Genomic DNA, 16,965 nt, shown 5'->3' with positions numbered 1-16,965 from the left:
AGAGCACGCTATACAGATTGCGCCAGGTAGAGCACGTTATACACAATGCGCCAGGTAGAGCGCGTTACACACACTGCACCAGGTAGAGCACGTTATACAGATTGCGCCAGCTAGAACACGTTATATAGATTGCGCCAGGTAGAACACGTTATATAGATTGCGCCAGGTAGAGCACGTTACACACACTGCACCAGGTAGAGCACATTATACACACTGTGCCAGGTAGAGCACATTATACACACTGCGCCAGGTAGAGCACATTATACACACTGCGCCAGGTAGAGCACATTATACACACTGCGCCAGGTAGAGCACATTATACACACTGCGCCAGGTAGAGCACGTTATACACACTGCGCCAGGTAGAGCACGTTACACACACTGCGCCAGGTAGAGCACGTTACACACACTGCGCCAGGTAGAGCACATTATACACACTGCGCCAGGTACAGCACGTTACACACACTGCGCCAGGTAGAACACGTTACACACACTGCGCCAGGTAGAACACGTTATACAGACAGAGCCAGGTAGAACACGTTATACAGATAGCACCAGTTACAACACGTTATACACACTACACCAGGTAGAGCACGCTATACAGATTGCGCCAGGTAGAGCACGTTATACACATTGCGCCAGGTAGAGCACGTTACACACACTGCGCCAGGTAGAGCACGTTACACACACTGCACCAGGTAGAGCACGTTATACAGATTGCGCCAGCTAGAACACGTTATATAGATTGCGCCAGGTAGAACACGTTATATAGATTGCCCAGGTAGAACACGTTATATAGATTGTGCCAGGTAGAACACGTTATACACACTGCACCAGGTAGAACACGTTACACACATTGCACCAGTTAGTGTTCTATACACATTGCGCCAGGTAGAGCATGTTATACATGTTTTATATGGTACTAGGGAGTAGCGACAGAGGTAGCAGGGAGAAGGGACAGAGAGAGGCACCAGGGAATAGGGACAGAGGTAGCAGGGACAGAGATAGGCACCAGGGAATAGGGACAGAGAGAGCAAAGAGTAGGGACAGAGGCACCAGGGGGTAGGGACAGAGAGAGGAACCAGGGGGTAGGGACAAAGGTAGCAAGGAGTAGGGACAGAGGCACCAGGGGGTAGGGACAGAGGCACCAGGGGGTAGGGACGGAGGCAGCAGGGGGTAGGGACGGAGGCAGCAGGGGGAAGGGACGGAGGCAGCAGGGGGTAGGGACGGAGGCAGCAGGGGGTAGGGACGGAGGCAGCAGAGGGTAGGGACAGAGGCAGCAGGGGGTAGGGACAGAGGCAGCAGGGGGTAGGGACGGAGGCACCAGGGGGTAGGGATGGAGGCACCAGGGGTAGGGACAGAGGCACCAGGGGGTAGGGACAGAGGCACCAGGGGGTAGGGACAGAAGCACCAGGGGGTAGGGACAGAGGCACCAGGGGGTAGGGACAGAGGCACCAGGAGGTAGGGACAGAGGCACCAGTAGGTAGGGACAGAGGCACCAGTAGGTAGGGACAGAGGCACCAGGGCATAGGGACAGAGGCACCAGGGGGTAGGGACAGAGGCACCAGGGGGTAGGGACAGAGAGGCAGGAGCGTGTGCAGCCAGAAACCCCTCCAAATAACTCCCTCCAGGGACCAGGCCCCCACCGCTTACCATGGACACTGTGAGCAGCAGCGCTGTCAGGCCGGGGGATATAGTCCGATCCGTATGAGGCCACAATGCCGCCAGCATGGAGTCACAGGATGCGGCCAGGGGGGAGCGGAAAACGCGGAGGAAGCGGCCGCATGGTTGAGGAGGGAGAAGAGGGGAATCAGAGGGGAGTGCGGCAGCATCCAGCCGGGGGACCAGGGACCGAACTGCCCCCACCTCAGGTACAGCAGCGGAGTTCATCGTGGGGGGGAGAGCATGCGGAGCAGAGGAGGAGGGGAGAGCGGGAGATCACACTCTTCATGGTCTCCGCCTGTTCCAAGTTCCTCCCTCCGTTCCGTCCCTCCCACCGGACTGATTGACAGGACAGGACAGCGCTGCGGCTCACAGCGCCTCCTGAGTGAGTTGGGACCCGGCGTTTTTTTATGTTTTGTGTCCCCATATCAATTCCTGGGTAACGACAGGGGGGGCACGGGCCCGAGTGCCCCCCCCTGGATCCGCCAATGCACACAGCACTCACACGGATGCTAACACTCTGACCTCTGCTTGGATACAAATGTGTCCTCATACATCTTTCCTCAATACGCCATGCATCAGGACATGCCTTGCGTGAGTCAGCTGGCAGCTCTGCTAACATCAGGCACCTTTTTCAACAAAAATGCATCTTATTTGCATTACTATGTGGCTAGGATGCACAAGCAGCTTCTGCTGATTAAAATAGTATGCAGCATGCCTATATTCTGTGTGTGACTGTGGCTGTATCTGCATACGAAATGCTACATTACAGTGATTTCCAGAAATTCACTGTAACGTAGCATTTCATATGCAGATACAGCCACAGTCACACACAGAATATAGGCATGCCACATAACATATTAATCAGCAGAACCTGCTTGTGCTCCTAGGTATACCAAATGCCCTAGGCATTTGCCTAGTTTGCCTATGCGTAGGGCTGGCTCTGGGATGGGGTAATACCTCTGCCCATATTACCGCAGATGGGGTAATATCTCTGTAAAATCAAGGCTGGCAAGATAAATCTTGGTTCCCAGCATGCTCATGCCCCTCCTGGTAGGTATAGGGCCACTGGCTTATTTCCACTGTGTCTCTCCAGACACATCCAACTAACCCTCAAGCCTCGTCCATGCTTGTGTTTCCCAGCCTTATCCCCATGTCGCTCAAGCCCCATCCTCTTCTATGTCGCTCCAGCCTCATCCTCTCCAATGACTCTCCAGCACCACACCTTGTCTCTCTTCAACATCATCCCTAATGTGTCACTCCTGCCCCATCTCTGTGTGCTCAACACAATTCTCATACAGTATGTCTCTCCAGTCTCTTCACCCGTGTCTCTCCACCTCCAGCCATTGGATCACATCCTGAGTGTTTCAGTCTTATTCCTCCCATATATCTCAGCCTCATCCCCCCTGTGTTTATCAGAATCATCCGCCATGTGTCTCTCAGCCTCATTTCCCATGTGTTCCTCAATCACATCTCCTTTAGCCTCATCCCTCCAAAGTACAGTATGTCCGCATAAACCATTTGTGTCTCAGAGCATCACCCCTTGTGTTTCTCTGCTCCTTTCTCCTATGTCTCTACAGCACCCCAACCCCCACCCCGTGTCTCCACACTACCACTCTGTCTCTCTAGCACATGCCCCTCTTTCTCTCAGCCTCATTTATTTGTGTCTGTCTCTCTAGATGTGTGTCTTCAGAACCATCAGCCCCATATTCCTGCTTCTCCAGCACTGTGTTTCTCAAGCTCCCCTCCATGCATTGCTCCAGCCCACCTCCATGCATCTCTCCTGCCCACTCCTCATGTCTATCAGATGCCCTCCTGTGACCACCAGCCCCCCTCTCTGCAACTATCTAACCCCTCTTTCACTGACTGTCCAGCCCACACTTTCTGCTGCTTTTCCTTTTGGCTCCACTGCCATTCACCATTGCAATGTTTTGGCATCATGTGCGCTGTGCAGGGGAAAAAACTTTATTGTGCTGGCCACCAGACTACCAGTAGACTGACTTGTCCTGCTAGGGGGCACATTAATTGGACTCCCGAGATCCCTGAAGGGTCAGGGCCCAGTGCAAGTGTCCACATTATACTCCCTGTCACTGGGCCATTTGTTTCTTCTTGCATTGGCTTTAGTGCATACCCAGAGTGTGGGTCCCAAACTTAATATTGAAGGCTGTGTAGGATTGCCATATATACATCTTGTACATAACAACCTGAGCTGAAAGAAGTGCCACTGTTAGAAAAAATACTTTTTGGAATGAATTACAGACATAGCAGGTAATTGCATTGAAAACTTTTTTAAAACTCTTTTTAAGGACACTTCTAAACAATATTCATAACGTGTGTAACAGTTAAAGAGTTCCAAAATAATCCTTTAAAACTATAGGGGGAATATATCATACATTTTAAAGAGGGGAGAAGTGTACACATGGAGAATTTGCTAAATGTCAGCCAATGAGCTTCTACCTAACATTTTATTGAACTTGCTTGATAAATGACACCTACAGTAGAAGCTGAGTAGTTGCTATGTGAAACATGTTTACTAGTCCATTTCTCCACTCATGAGATGGTTTGATACTTTTCCCCCTTAGTCTGGACACACTAAAGTCTTGTTCTGTTTACGTAGAATCTGAGATATAGTGTATTGGACAACTTTAAAATAGAGATGAGCGGGTCTGGTTCTCCGAGAACCAGACCCACCTGAACATTGCAATCCGAGGCGGGATCCAGGTCTGACTTGTGTTCTCTCACCTGACCCGGATCCCAAAATGAGGCAAAACTTCATCTTCCGGCTGTCGGATTCTTGCAGGTTTTGGATTCTGTATAAGCGCCACCTTCACCCCAGCTGTGGACAGTAACGGTTTTCCCACTAGGCATCTGAGACAAGTGCCAAGGGGTGGCACTTTCTGGGGATAACTCTTTTTTTTTCATCAATACAACTATATATATATATATATATATATATATATATATAATTTTTTTAAATTTAGCAAATGATGGGAGTAAGACAATGGGCAGAAAAATTTGGTCTAGGAGTTGGTAGAAGGGTGAGGTTTTGACTACTTTGGTGGTCTCAAGGCATCTGGACTGGCACCCAAAATGAAGGGGGCAATGATGTGATGTAGGGTGGTGGGGTGCCGGCCAATACTGTGCCTAGGGGCGGCCTGGACCCTAAATTCGGCCCTGGCTGTGGAGCTTGTTGTGAGCAGATGTGTCGATGCTGTGTCCATCAAGGGATGCTGTGTTGTCCATCAAGGGGCTGGGGCTGCTTTGTCCTCCAGGGGTGCCCTGTACATGTGTGTCCATTCAGGTGTGCTGTTTTGTCCATCAAGGGGTGCTGCTGTGTTATCCATCCAGGGATGCTCTGTCAATCTAGGGGTGCGAGGTGTGACCCCAGTGTAAAGAAAAGCAAAAAATATGATTGAAACTATATATATGTATATATATATATATATATATATATAGACGAGTAACTGTAGTACAAATAGCGGCACTCAGAGACTGACACAGCCAAATGGAGGTAAAGTGCTGGTGCTATTTATTCCATAAAACAGGCTAAGTGTTCCAACGTTTCGGGGCACGCAAGCCCCTTTGTCAAGGTGAGCCAAATACAGAGTGAAGTGAAAAACATAAATCATTACCTTTATGGTGTAGAGGACCCACGAGTGGGAGGAACAGCAGCGTCTGGGGGAGCGTGGTGCTTCCGTCCCGGATGGTGTGACGTGTGTGCGCCGTGATCACGTGATCCTCCTGCGCGTCTTTGGATTACCGCGTTGCCATGGCAACCTGACGCACTGCTATTGTCATGGATGCCTAGGGTTGACGTTGGTCTCCCGATCGCGGAGGTGGAGTGACCCGGGCTGTAAAGAGTGACAATTGTGTAGATGATATATATGCTGCACAAGGAGATGAATGCAATTCAGTTACTGTAGCAAATCATTAAACGTGACAGTATGTAGTAATCAGGGAAAGGCAACTAATGTCACATAATTAATAACCATCACATAAGAACTATATAAGTGATGGCAACATACTTCAGTGGCAGATGCATGAACAGACTGATATGTAGAATGAAAAACATAATAAAGGGAGGGGTTAATGGCACTTAGTAGTGATAACCTAATGGGAAACAAACATGTGTCATACAACTGAATTTCTAGGGAGTTTCCAGTGGTGTTGCACAGGGCCGTATGTGAAAAATGTCTCGACCTTCATTGAAGTGGACATTAGCAATGGTCCATGTGGTGGTAAGTGGCATTCCTACCACGGATATGTCTTAGAAAACACTCCATTGTATTCTGTTGTTGAGACCTTTCGGTCTTACGGTGTCCAGTTTGAACATCCAGGTGGCTTCACATCTGAGCAGGGTACCAGCCCTGTCGCCACCTCTTAAGTTGTGGGGTATATGGTTGATAATTTGGAACTTTAGATCCTTCAGGGAGTGTTGTTTTTCCACATAGTGTCTAGCAACGGGTTGATCGGACTTCTTTGTTGTTAGTGCCGCTTTGAGTGCAGATCTGTGTAGTGCAAAGCGTTCCCTGGCATTGCGTATGGTTTTGCCCACGTATTGGTACTTGCATGGGCAGGTGATTAAATAGACAACATGAGTCGTTGTGCAGGTGAGCACATGTTTAATATTATGTGTCACACCTGTCGAAGTGGATGTGAACGTTGTGCCAGTAGTCATCAGTTTACATGTCTCGCAGCCTAGGCATTTATAGCAGCCTGCTGGTTTTGTTAAGAAGTTGGAGACTGTTGTTGAGTCGAAACCTGTGATATCTGAATGGACCACGAAGTCTTTGATGCTTCTTCCTTTGGTGTGGCACATCATGGGCCTTTTGTTCCGTAACCCAGTCAGATTTTTGTCTGTTGTGACTATGGGCCACAATGCATTAAGGGCTCGTGGGACCACTGGACTGGAAGTGTTATATCGTGAGACGAAAGGTATAATGGCCTGATCGCTTTTGATCTTAGATTTCAAGAGGTCATCTCTATCCATAGCTGTTATTTGTTGTTCGTATTCCTGTAGTGGTCCCTTGTTGTACCCTCTATTTCTGAACCTTTTGGTTACGCTCTTTAGGGCCACTTCGAGTTTGGCAGGATCGCTTGTAATTCTGGCTGCCCTAATGTATTGTGATTTGGGTAGCCCCCTTTTCAGGGCTGTAGGGTGATGGCTATTGTAGCGCAAAAGAGTGTTTTTGTCGGTGGGCTTGTGGTATACTTCAGTGTGTATGATGCCATCCCTGATGATGACGTTCACGTCCAGGTAGTTCAACACACTGGGGTCGCATTGGAATGTGACTTTGATGGGAGACTGCCTGTTATTAATACACGTGATGGAGGTTTCAAATTTTTCTTTACCGCCAGTCCATAGTAGAAAGACGTCATCTATATATCTGGAATAATATAGGATATATTTTGTAAATTTGCCACTATTAAAGAACATTGCCTGTTCCTCCTTCAGCGTGAACATGTTGGCAAATGAAGGAGATACATTGCTTCCCATGGAGCAGCCGTTTAATTGGCGGTAGAATTTCCCGTCAAATAAAAAATAGTTGCGGGTCAGTGTTAGTTCAAGTAATTGAAGAAATAAATTGTGATCCAAATTATTCATGTTAGATTGGATCAAAAATGACCTTATTGCAGCTAGCCCCTGGTCGTGCGGGATGCTCGTATACAGACTGCAAATATATACCGTGCATATGATGGTCCCCATGGGTACCGTGCCAACGGTTTTAAGCTGATTCAGGAAACTGGTAGTGTCCTTGATGTGATTGGGTTGTAAACAGATGAGTGGCTAAAGAATGCTATCCAAGAAGATGGAAATGGGTTGGTAAAGTGCATTGTGCGCAGAGATTATGGGCCTGTCAGGTGGGTGCTCCAAACTCTTATGTATTTTGTGGACTAGGAATAATAATGGCACTACAGGAAACTCTTGTTTGAGAGCGTTACATAGTTTGCTGGATATGAGGCCTGTTGTACGTGCTGTGTCAAGTATATTGTCAACTTCAGCCTTGAATTGTTTAGTCGGATCTGCGGCCAATGCTTCATATACTGTCGGTTCGTCCAGCTGGCGGTATGTCTCGCGTTTGTAATCGGTCAAATTCATGATGACTATCCCGCCCCCCTTGTCGGCGGGGCGGATTACAATATCTTTGTAGGTTCCCATTTTCTTTAATGCTTTGAATTCAGATCGTGACATGTTGTAATGATGATTTTGGTCAGCATGGGTGTATTTCATTATAGACTCATCCAACAGTCGCGTGAAGGTCTTTATCGATGGATTGGATGAGGCTGGATCAAATTTAGAGTTGCGGACAGAATTAATGAAACTTTGATGTGGTTCAGAAGTGGTAGCAGGCGCATGATCGTGGAAGAACTCATGTAGGCGGAGTTTACGGGTAAACTTATGTAGATCAGTTTGCCAGGTGAGATTGTCAAACCTATTCGTGGGGACAAATGACAGGCCGTGATTAAGAACTTGGATTTCTAGTTTAGTAAGTACATGGTCGGAAAGGTTGTAAATCATGTTGTCTTCTTGCTGTTTTTGGAGCCTTTTGTTTTGTTGTCCCCTGCGGGTGGGCGACCTCTGGTTTTTGTGCCTGCCGCTGTAGCAGGCTTTGCCCGTAAAGGGGGCTCCTGGGTTTCAGTGGGACCTTCTGAGTCGGCTAGGACAAAATCGCTGTCACTGTTGGAAGTTGCATTGTCTCTGTGTCGTTCTTCTCTACGTCTGCGCCAGCTGTATTTAGATCGATAGTTGTATGGTTTATGGTTACCAGGTTCCCCGCCGGAGAGCCATCGATACACACGATTGGTTTCATAGTCCTTCTGGACTATTTGTTGTTTGGCCCGTTAGAATTTAATTAACTCCTTTTTGTGATTGTCACATGTCATTTGTAGCTTCTTTATGGATGCTTGATTGCACTCCATGGTGAGCAATTGGTGGTGTTCCTGTTCAAAGGACTGGATCTTGTCCCTAGTGACCTTGAGTTCTCTGCCGGCTTCCTCCACCACCAGCAGCATGAGATCCATACTGCATTTGTTGAGGATTCCTGTCCACCGGTCACAGAAATCTGTGTTGAATCTACCGATAGTGGGGACGTTGCGAATGCGGAAGCCTCTGGGAATCATTTTGTCACGGTGGTAGTTGGACAAGGAAATGCCGTGCATGAGATAGTCCAGTTCTCTTTTTTTCAATTTGATCAATTGGTGGTAAATGTCATCCATGCTGAGTTCTTCATCAGCTGGTGTGAGTCCCTCTGTGAATAGCAGACGGTCAGCATCTGCACTGGTGAAGCTGTATAAATTAGACTGATTGCTGGATGTTGCTCCACGTGCCGTGGGTAGCAACATGTTGCTAGCTCTTTTGCGCTACAATAGCCATCACCCTACAGCCCTGAAAAGGGGGTTTCCCAAATCACAATACATTAGGGCAGCCAGAATTACAAGCGATCCTGCCAAACTCGAAGTGGCCCTAAAGAGCGTAACCAAAAGGTTCAGAAATAGAGGGTACAACAAGGGACCACTACAGGAACACGAACAACAAATAACAGCTATGGATAGAGATGACCTCTTGAAATCTAAGATCAAAAACGATCAGGCCATTATACCTTTCGTCTCACGATATAACACTTCCAGCCCAGTGGTCCCACGAGCCCTTAATGCATTGTGGCCCATAGTCACAACAGACAAAAATCTGACTGGGTTACGGAACAAAAGGCCCATGATGTGCCACACCAAAGGAAGAAGCATCAAAGACTTCGTGGTCCATTCAGATATTACAGGTTTCGACTCAACAACAGTCTCCAACTTCTTAACAAAACCAGCAGGCTGCTATAAATGCCTAGGCTGCGAGACATGTAAACTGATGACTACTGGCACAACGTTCACATCCACTTCGACAGGTGTGACACATAATATTAAACATGTGCTCACCTGCACAACGACTCATGTTGTCTATTTAATCACCAGCCCATGCAAGTACCAATACGTGGGCAAAACCATACGCAATGCCAGGGAACGCTTTGCACTACACAGATCTGCACTCAAAGCGGCACTAACAACAAAGAAGTCCGATCAACCCGTTGCTAGACACTATGTGGAAAAACAACACTCCCTGAAGGATCTAAAGTTCCAAATTATCGACCATATACCCCACAACTTAAGAGGTGGTGACAGGGCTGGTACCCTGCTCAGACGTGAAGCCACCTGGATGTTCAAACTGGACACCGTAAGACCGAAAGGTCTCAACGACAGAATACAATGGAGTGTTTTCTAAGACATATCCGTGGTAGGAATGCCACTTACCACCACATGGACCATTGCTAATGTCCACTTCAATGAAGGTCGAGACATTTTTCACATACGTCCCTGTGCAACACCACTGGAAACTCCCTAGAAATTCAGTTGTATGACACATGTTTGTTTCCCATTAGGTTATCACTACTAAGTGCCATTAACCCCTCCCTTTATTATGTTTTTCATTCTACATATCAGTCTGTTCATGCATCTGCCACTGAAGTATGTTGCCATCACTTATATAGTGATGGTTATTAATTATGTGACATTAGTTGCCTTTCCCTGATTACTACATACTGTCACGTTTAATGATTTGCTACAGTAACTGAATTGCATTCATCTCCTTGTGCAGCATATATATCATCTACACAACTGTCACTCTTTACAGCCCGGGTCACTCCACCTCCGCGATCGGGAGACCCACGTCAACCCTAGGCATCCATGACAACAGCAGTGCGTCAGGTTGCCATGGCAACGCGGTAATCCAACGACGCGCAGGAGGATCACGTGATCACGGCGCACACACGTCACACCATCCGGGATGGAAGCACCATGCTCCCCCGGACGCTGCTGTTCCTCCCACTCGTGGGTCCTCTACACCATAAAGATAATGATTTATGTTTTTCACTTCACTCTGTATTTGGCTCACCTTGACAAAGGGGCTTGCGTGCCCCGAAACGTTGGAACACTTAGCCTGTTTTATGGAATAAATAGCACCAGCACTTTACCTCCATTTGGCTGTGTCAGTCTCTGAGTGCCGCTGTTTGTACTACAGTTACTCGTCTGCATGAATTTCTCCAGAAGGCACCTGAGCACTTTAATTGTATCCAGGAGAGTGCCGATCCGATACCAGCTGCTATATATATATATATACACACACACTATATATATATATATATATATATATATATATATATATAAAAACCGATCTAAGACCTTACTCGCGCTGATATAATGGGAAGCTACACCTTAAGGGAAATACCCCCTGTTAGGCGGGGTATAATGGTTATGAACAAAAAAGAAAAAGTTTCCCAGGGAGCTCGTGTGAATCTTTGGTATATCTAACGTTTTTACTTATACAGTGACACAGTCATAAAAAATCAACTTATTTATTTTATAAGATACAATAAAATAAGCTGTACCACAATGTATCCTAAATTGACAATAAACGATGTTTTTTACAAATATTTGTATTGGTGACAATTCATTTCAATCATAGATCGACATAATGATTATTCATCCTTATAGGAATGACAAAATCGCTGTCTCAACCCAACGCGTTTCGTCTACAGACTTCATCAGGGGTTTATTGAAATCTAAACAATGCAGAAAACATTTCATAAATATGTTGTTATATTTACCAATATTGGTTTCATGTCAATAGTAAATATAGTATCTACATACCAAAGGTTCACAATATGGATAAGCAAATTAAGTGTGTCTTCAAATGATAATTAAAACACTTAAAAGTGGTGTCGAATTCAATTCCACCACATGGAATATCTGTAAAATTATAACACGTGTTACATATATATTGTGGTAGGAAAAAATTATAGGAAAAAATTATAGGAAAAAATCATATAAACGAGGAGGAACAGAGGAAATAAACAAACTGAAATAACAAGGACAATGGAATTTTCTTAGAGAGATCGAAGCTAACTTATTTGTTATATAATGCAATTGACACTATTTTAACACATAATCACATTATAATAGAAAGACGGACATAACATATCATTTAGATGTTGCTCATTCAAAGTAACACAGATGGATATTGGTATAATGTTATACATACCAATTGGACAGATCATCGGATGTGACCAGTTCAATATGTTGTCCACTATACGGACTTAGTTTAATGATTTAAAAATTATTTTGTATTCGAACCTATGAAAAAATAAGTTCCTAATGACACATGGGTATTGTGCATATTTATAAATATTTTTCTTTTGAAAATACTATTAATTCATTTAATCATTTTTGCCCATATTTTATTTCTATACATACCAATTATATGGAAATTAGCTCGTAAAGCAGCTATTCAATATGTCTCATCCAAGCGTGGATACGACATAAGGTAGACAACTGTAATCGTACCTATGGTGGAGTAGAATGAAAATATATAGAAAACTATAATATAAATATATTAATCATTCCGATTAATTATAATATAAATATGTTAATCACTCCGGCAGATAATGGCTGTATCAGAATTGTAATCTGATACCGAAAAGGTGTCCTAAATTAGCTGAGGGTTTGCCGGAGTTTGTTAATATAAACCAGTATAGCTGGGATAGTATACCCAACCTTTTTGTTATAATATTATCATTAAATATAAAATACTGACATACCTAATGGACATTGATAATCAAGGCAACTAGGAAACTACCCAGATTGGGTTCATTATAGTTTGTACCAAAAGCTGTTAACTAAATGAGATGGTGCTTATATAATACAGTGCTATGACTTAATTTTTTCAAATATATATATATATGTGTACAAAATCACTATACACAGAAAAATCTTTGGGAGTAGACATAATTACCCAAACATTTTAGACTCATAATATTAATACACACCAAAAGAACATGGAAGACCATCAGAATCAGGTGAGCATGTGATTCTGATGGTCTTCCATGTTCTTTTGGTGTGTATTAATATTATGAGTCTAAAATGTTTGGGTAATTATGTCTACTCCCAAAGATTTTTCTGTGTATAGTGATTTTGTACACATATATATATATATTTGAAAAAATTAAGTCATAGCACTGTATTATATAAGCACCATCTCATTTAGTTAACAGCTTTTGGTACAAACTATAATGAACCCAATCTGGGTAGTTTCCTAGTTGCCTTGATTATCAATGTCCATTAGGTATGTCAGTATTTTATATTTAATGATAATATTATAACAAAAAGGTTGGGTATACTATCCCAGCTATACTGGTTTATATTAACAAACTCCGGCAAACCCTCAGCTAATTTAGGACACCTTTTCGGTATCAGATTACAATTCTGATACAGCCATTATCTGCCGGAGTGATTAACATATTTATATTATAATTAATCGGAATGATTAATATATTTATATTATAGTTTTCTATATATTTTCATTCTACTCCACCATAGGTACGATTACAGTTGTCTACCTTATGTCGTATCCACGCTTGGATGAGACATATTGAATAGCTGCTTTACGAGCTAATTTCCATATAATTGGTATGTATAGAAATAAAATATGGGCAAAAATGATTAAATGAATTAATAGTATTTTCAAAAGAAAAATATTTATAAATATGCACAATACCCATGTGTCATTAGGAACTTATTTTTTCATAGGTTCGAATACAAAATAATTTTTAAATCATCAAACTAAGTCCGTATAGTGGACAACATATTGAACTGGTCACATCCGATGATCTGTCCAATTGGTATGTATAACATTATACCAATATCCATCTGTGTTACTTTGAATGAGCAACATCTAAATGATATGTTATGTCCGTCTTTCTATTATAATGTGATTATGTGTTAAAATAGTGTCAATTGCATTATATAACAAATAAGTTAGCTTCGATCTCTCTAAGAAAATTCCATTGTCCTTGTTATTTCAGTTTGTTTATTTCCTCTGTTCCTCCTCGTTTATATGATTTTTTCCTATAATTTTTTCCTATAATTTTTTCCTACCACAATATATATGTAACACGTGTTATAATTTTACAGATATTCCATGTGGTGGAATTGAATTCGACACCACTTTTAAGTGTTTTAATTATCATTTGAAGACACACTTAATTTGCTTATCCATATTGTGAACCTTTGGTATGTAGATACTATATTTACTATTGACATGAAACCAATATTGGTAAATATAACAACATATTTATGAAATGTTTTCTGCATTGTTTAGATTTCAATAAACCCCTGATGAAGTCTGTAGACGAAACGCGTTGGGTTGAGACAGCGATTTTGTCATTCCTATAAGGATGAATAATCATTATGTCGATCTATGATTGAAATGAATTGTCACCAATACAAATATTTGTAAAAAACATCGTTTATTGTCAATTTAGGATACATTGTGGTACAGCTTATTTTATTGTATCTTATAAAATAAATAAGTTGATTTTTTATGACTGTGTCACTGTATAAGTAAAAACGTTAGATATACCAAAGATTCACACGAGCTCCCTGGGAAACTTTTTCTTTTTTATATATATATATATATATATATACTAGCTGAATACCCATGCTTCACTACAGGATGAGGATGGTAAGTTAGAATTATAGCTGTTCGTTGACTGACGTTGGTTGGAGATCTAGTATATAGGCATATCTTGCTTCCCTGACCCACTGTGTGTAGTGGGTGGCCCCTTTTTGGTTCCCCAAGGTACCCTGCTCTTCCCACTATACAACTCTCAGTCTGTGGCTTCTTGCTGCCTCCATTCCCCTAATCACATCATGTCAGTGCCACTGTGAAATGATCGTTGTTTTTTCATTTCTTGTATAGCATTGCACATTATGCATCTCCAGATATACTCTGTGCAGCTGGGGGACCCTGCTACTTCCACTATATAACTCTCAGTGTGTGGGTTCGTGCTACCTCCATTCCCGTCCTGACATCTTGTCACTGCCTCTGTCACCTGCAGCCCTGTCCTGCCTGACATATAATGCATCTCATAATATACTCTGTGCTGCTAGGGACCCTGCTCCTCCCACTCTCAGCGTGTGTCTTCCTGCTAACTCCTTTCCCCTCCTCACATCATGTCACTGCCACTTTCACATGAAGCACTGTCATCACTGACATATCATGCATGTCCTGATATAGTCTGAGTTGCTGGCCCACCCTTAGGGGTGCTAGGGGTGTCTTACCCCCACAGTGTTTGTTCCCAGATTGTAAGTCATACGTGTACCAAGTTTGGTGTACATGATTGCACCAGCCATTCCAGAGTTATGCTGTCTGGTGAAATACTCTGTGGTGATGCCTCACCCCTAGGGGTGCTAGGGGTGTCTTACCCACACAGTGTTTGTTCCCCAATTGTAAGTCTTATGTGTAGCAAGTGTGGTGTAAATTGGTCCAGGCATTAAGGAGTTATGCTGCCTCCTGATATACTGTGTGCTGCTGTCCCACCCCTAGGTGTGCTAGGGGTGTCTTACCCCCACAGTGTTTGTTCCCAGATTGCAAGTCATATGTGTACCAAGTTTGTTGTAAATTGCTTTAGGCATTCCAGAGTTATGCTGTCTGCAGAAATACTCTCTGCTGCTGCCTCACCCCTTGGGGGTGCCAGGGGTGTGTTACCCCCACAGTGTTTGTTCCCAGATTGTAAGTCATATGTGTACCACGTTTGGTGTAAATGTACATACAAAAAACATTTTTGGTTATTTACGTGGATGGGCAGTGACATTTGCAAAACCAGTTCTTAGCAAGCACCAGGGACCTAAAGAGAAGCTACTTGCCAAGTTTCAAGATTGTAGGCCTTGTGGTTTAAGAGACTTTGTGATGAGTCAATCAGTGAGTAAAACTCCCTTTTTGCCATATATATATATATATATATATATATATATATATATATAGTTTCCATATAACATATGTGCACTTCCATACTTCTTAAACAGGTGTTCCTTTAGTTCTGTTCCATTTGGTCCAGAGCAAAAATGGAAATATTTCAGAAAGGGCACTCAATAGTCACTTGTCAAAAAATAACCATCACATTTTATTTTCACCCAGAAAGATCTCTCTAAGAGGTATCAGATGGGTGGCTCAGCATAAAATATCCAAAGATGTAATATGGACAAACAACATGGCAATCACTGTGCCTACATATCCAGCTTGAAAATCAATTGCAAAAAGGTGGAAATATCACTTACCCATCTGGATAGGCACAATGATTGCCATGGTGTTTGTCCATATTACGTCTTTGGATATTTTATGCTGAGCCACCCATCTGATACCTCTTAGAGAGCCCTTTCTGGGTGAAAATAAAATGTGTTGGTTATTTTTTGACAAGTGACTATTGAGTACCCTTTCTTAAATATTTATATATATATATATATATATATATATATATATTTATATCCTACTAGGTGTGCTTGAACAGCTAACCATTGGAGGAAAGGGCTGCCACCCTACAAAAAGGGAATCGGGGGAGTGTATTCTAAATATAGGAAAATCCATTACTGTTAAAGGAAACAGGTTAATTTAGGTTGCAAAGAAGGATTCAGCGCCATTTACCACCCCCATTTTTAGTATATATATATATATATATATATATATACATACATACACATACAGTGCATATATAAATATATATATATATATATATATATATATACAGAATATATATATATATATATATATATATATCACTATTGCATGGTACTCACCTATTCCTAGATTTGCGATGCAACACAGTTTGTAACCAAATTGTTTAAATAGATATCACAGGGGCTCTGCACTCGCTATGTTACGGAAAAATAATAAACAGTGGAGTCTTAGTTCATGTATTGATCAAGCATTTAAGCCTGCAGCCCCTAGCAAGGGACCCAATTTTACCGCAGGTCCTACTCTATTACTCAAAATAGTTATCATGAAAATACAGCTATCACATTAAGGGCCCTACACACTGGTCGATACCAGTGAAAGATATGAACAATCTCTTTCATTGATGAATGAGATACCGTTCATATCTTTCAGTGTGCAGGCACCAGCGGTGAACGATGCGCTGCCCCGCTCCTTCATCGCTGGTGCCGGCTCGTTTAAACATGCAGGCCAATATGGGCAATCTCATCCATATTAGCATGCAGTGCTATGGAGCCGGGTGATGGCGGGAGTGAAGAAACTTCACTCCCCCTATCACCTCCCCCCTGCCGCCGGGGGGAGGTGATAACTCGGCGGCGGTTCGCTAGGTGTGTTTGGCCCATTAGTGTTAAACTTTAGCTATGCTATCTGGTCTAAAGCTCACAGCAACTTTGCTTATATACAGTATGTGAGACAGTTACCAACACACATGTTGT

This window comes from Pseudophryne corroboree, chromosome 4 (assembly GCF_028390025.1).
Source record: "Pseudophryne corroboree isolate aPseCor3 chromosome 4, aPseCor3.hap2, whole genome shotgun sequence".
In the NCBI taxonomy this organism is placed as follows: domain Eukaryota; kingdom Metazoa; phylum Chordata; class Amphibia; order Anura; family Myobatrachidae; genus Pseudophryne; species Pseudophryne corroboree.
The sequence above is the reverse complement of the archived record's forward strand: the minus strand, read 5'-3'. Positions refer to the sequence as shown.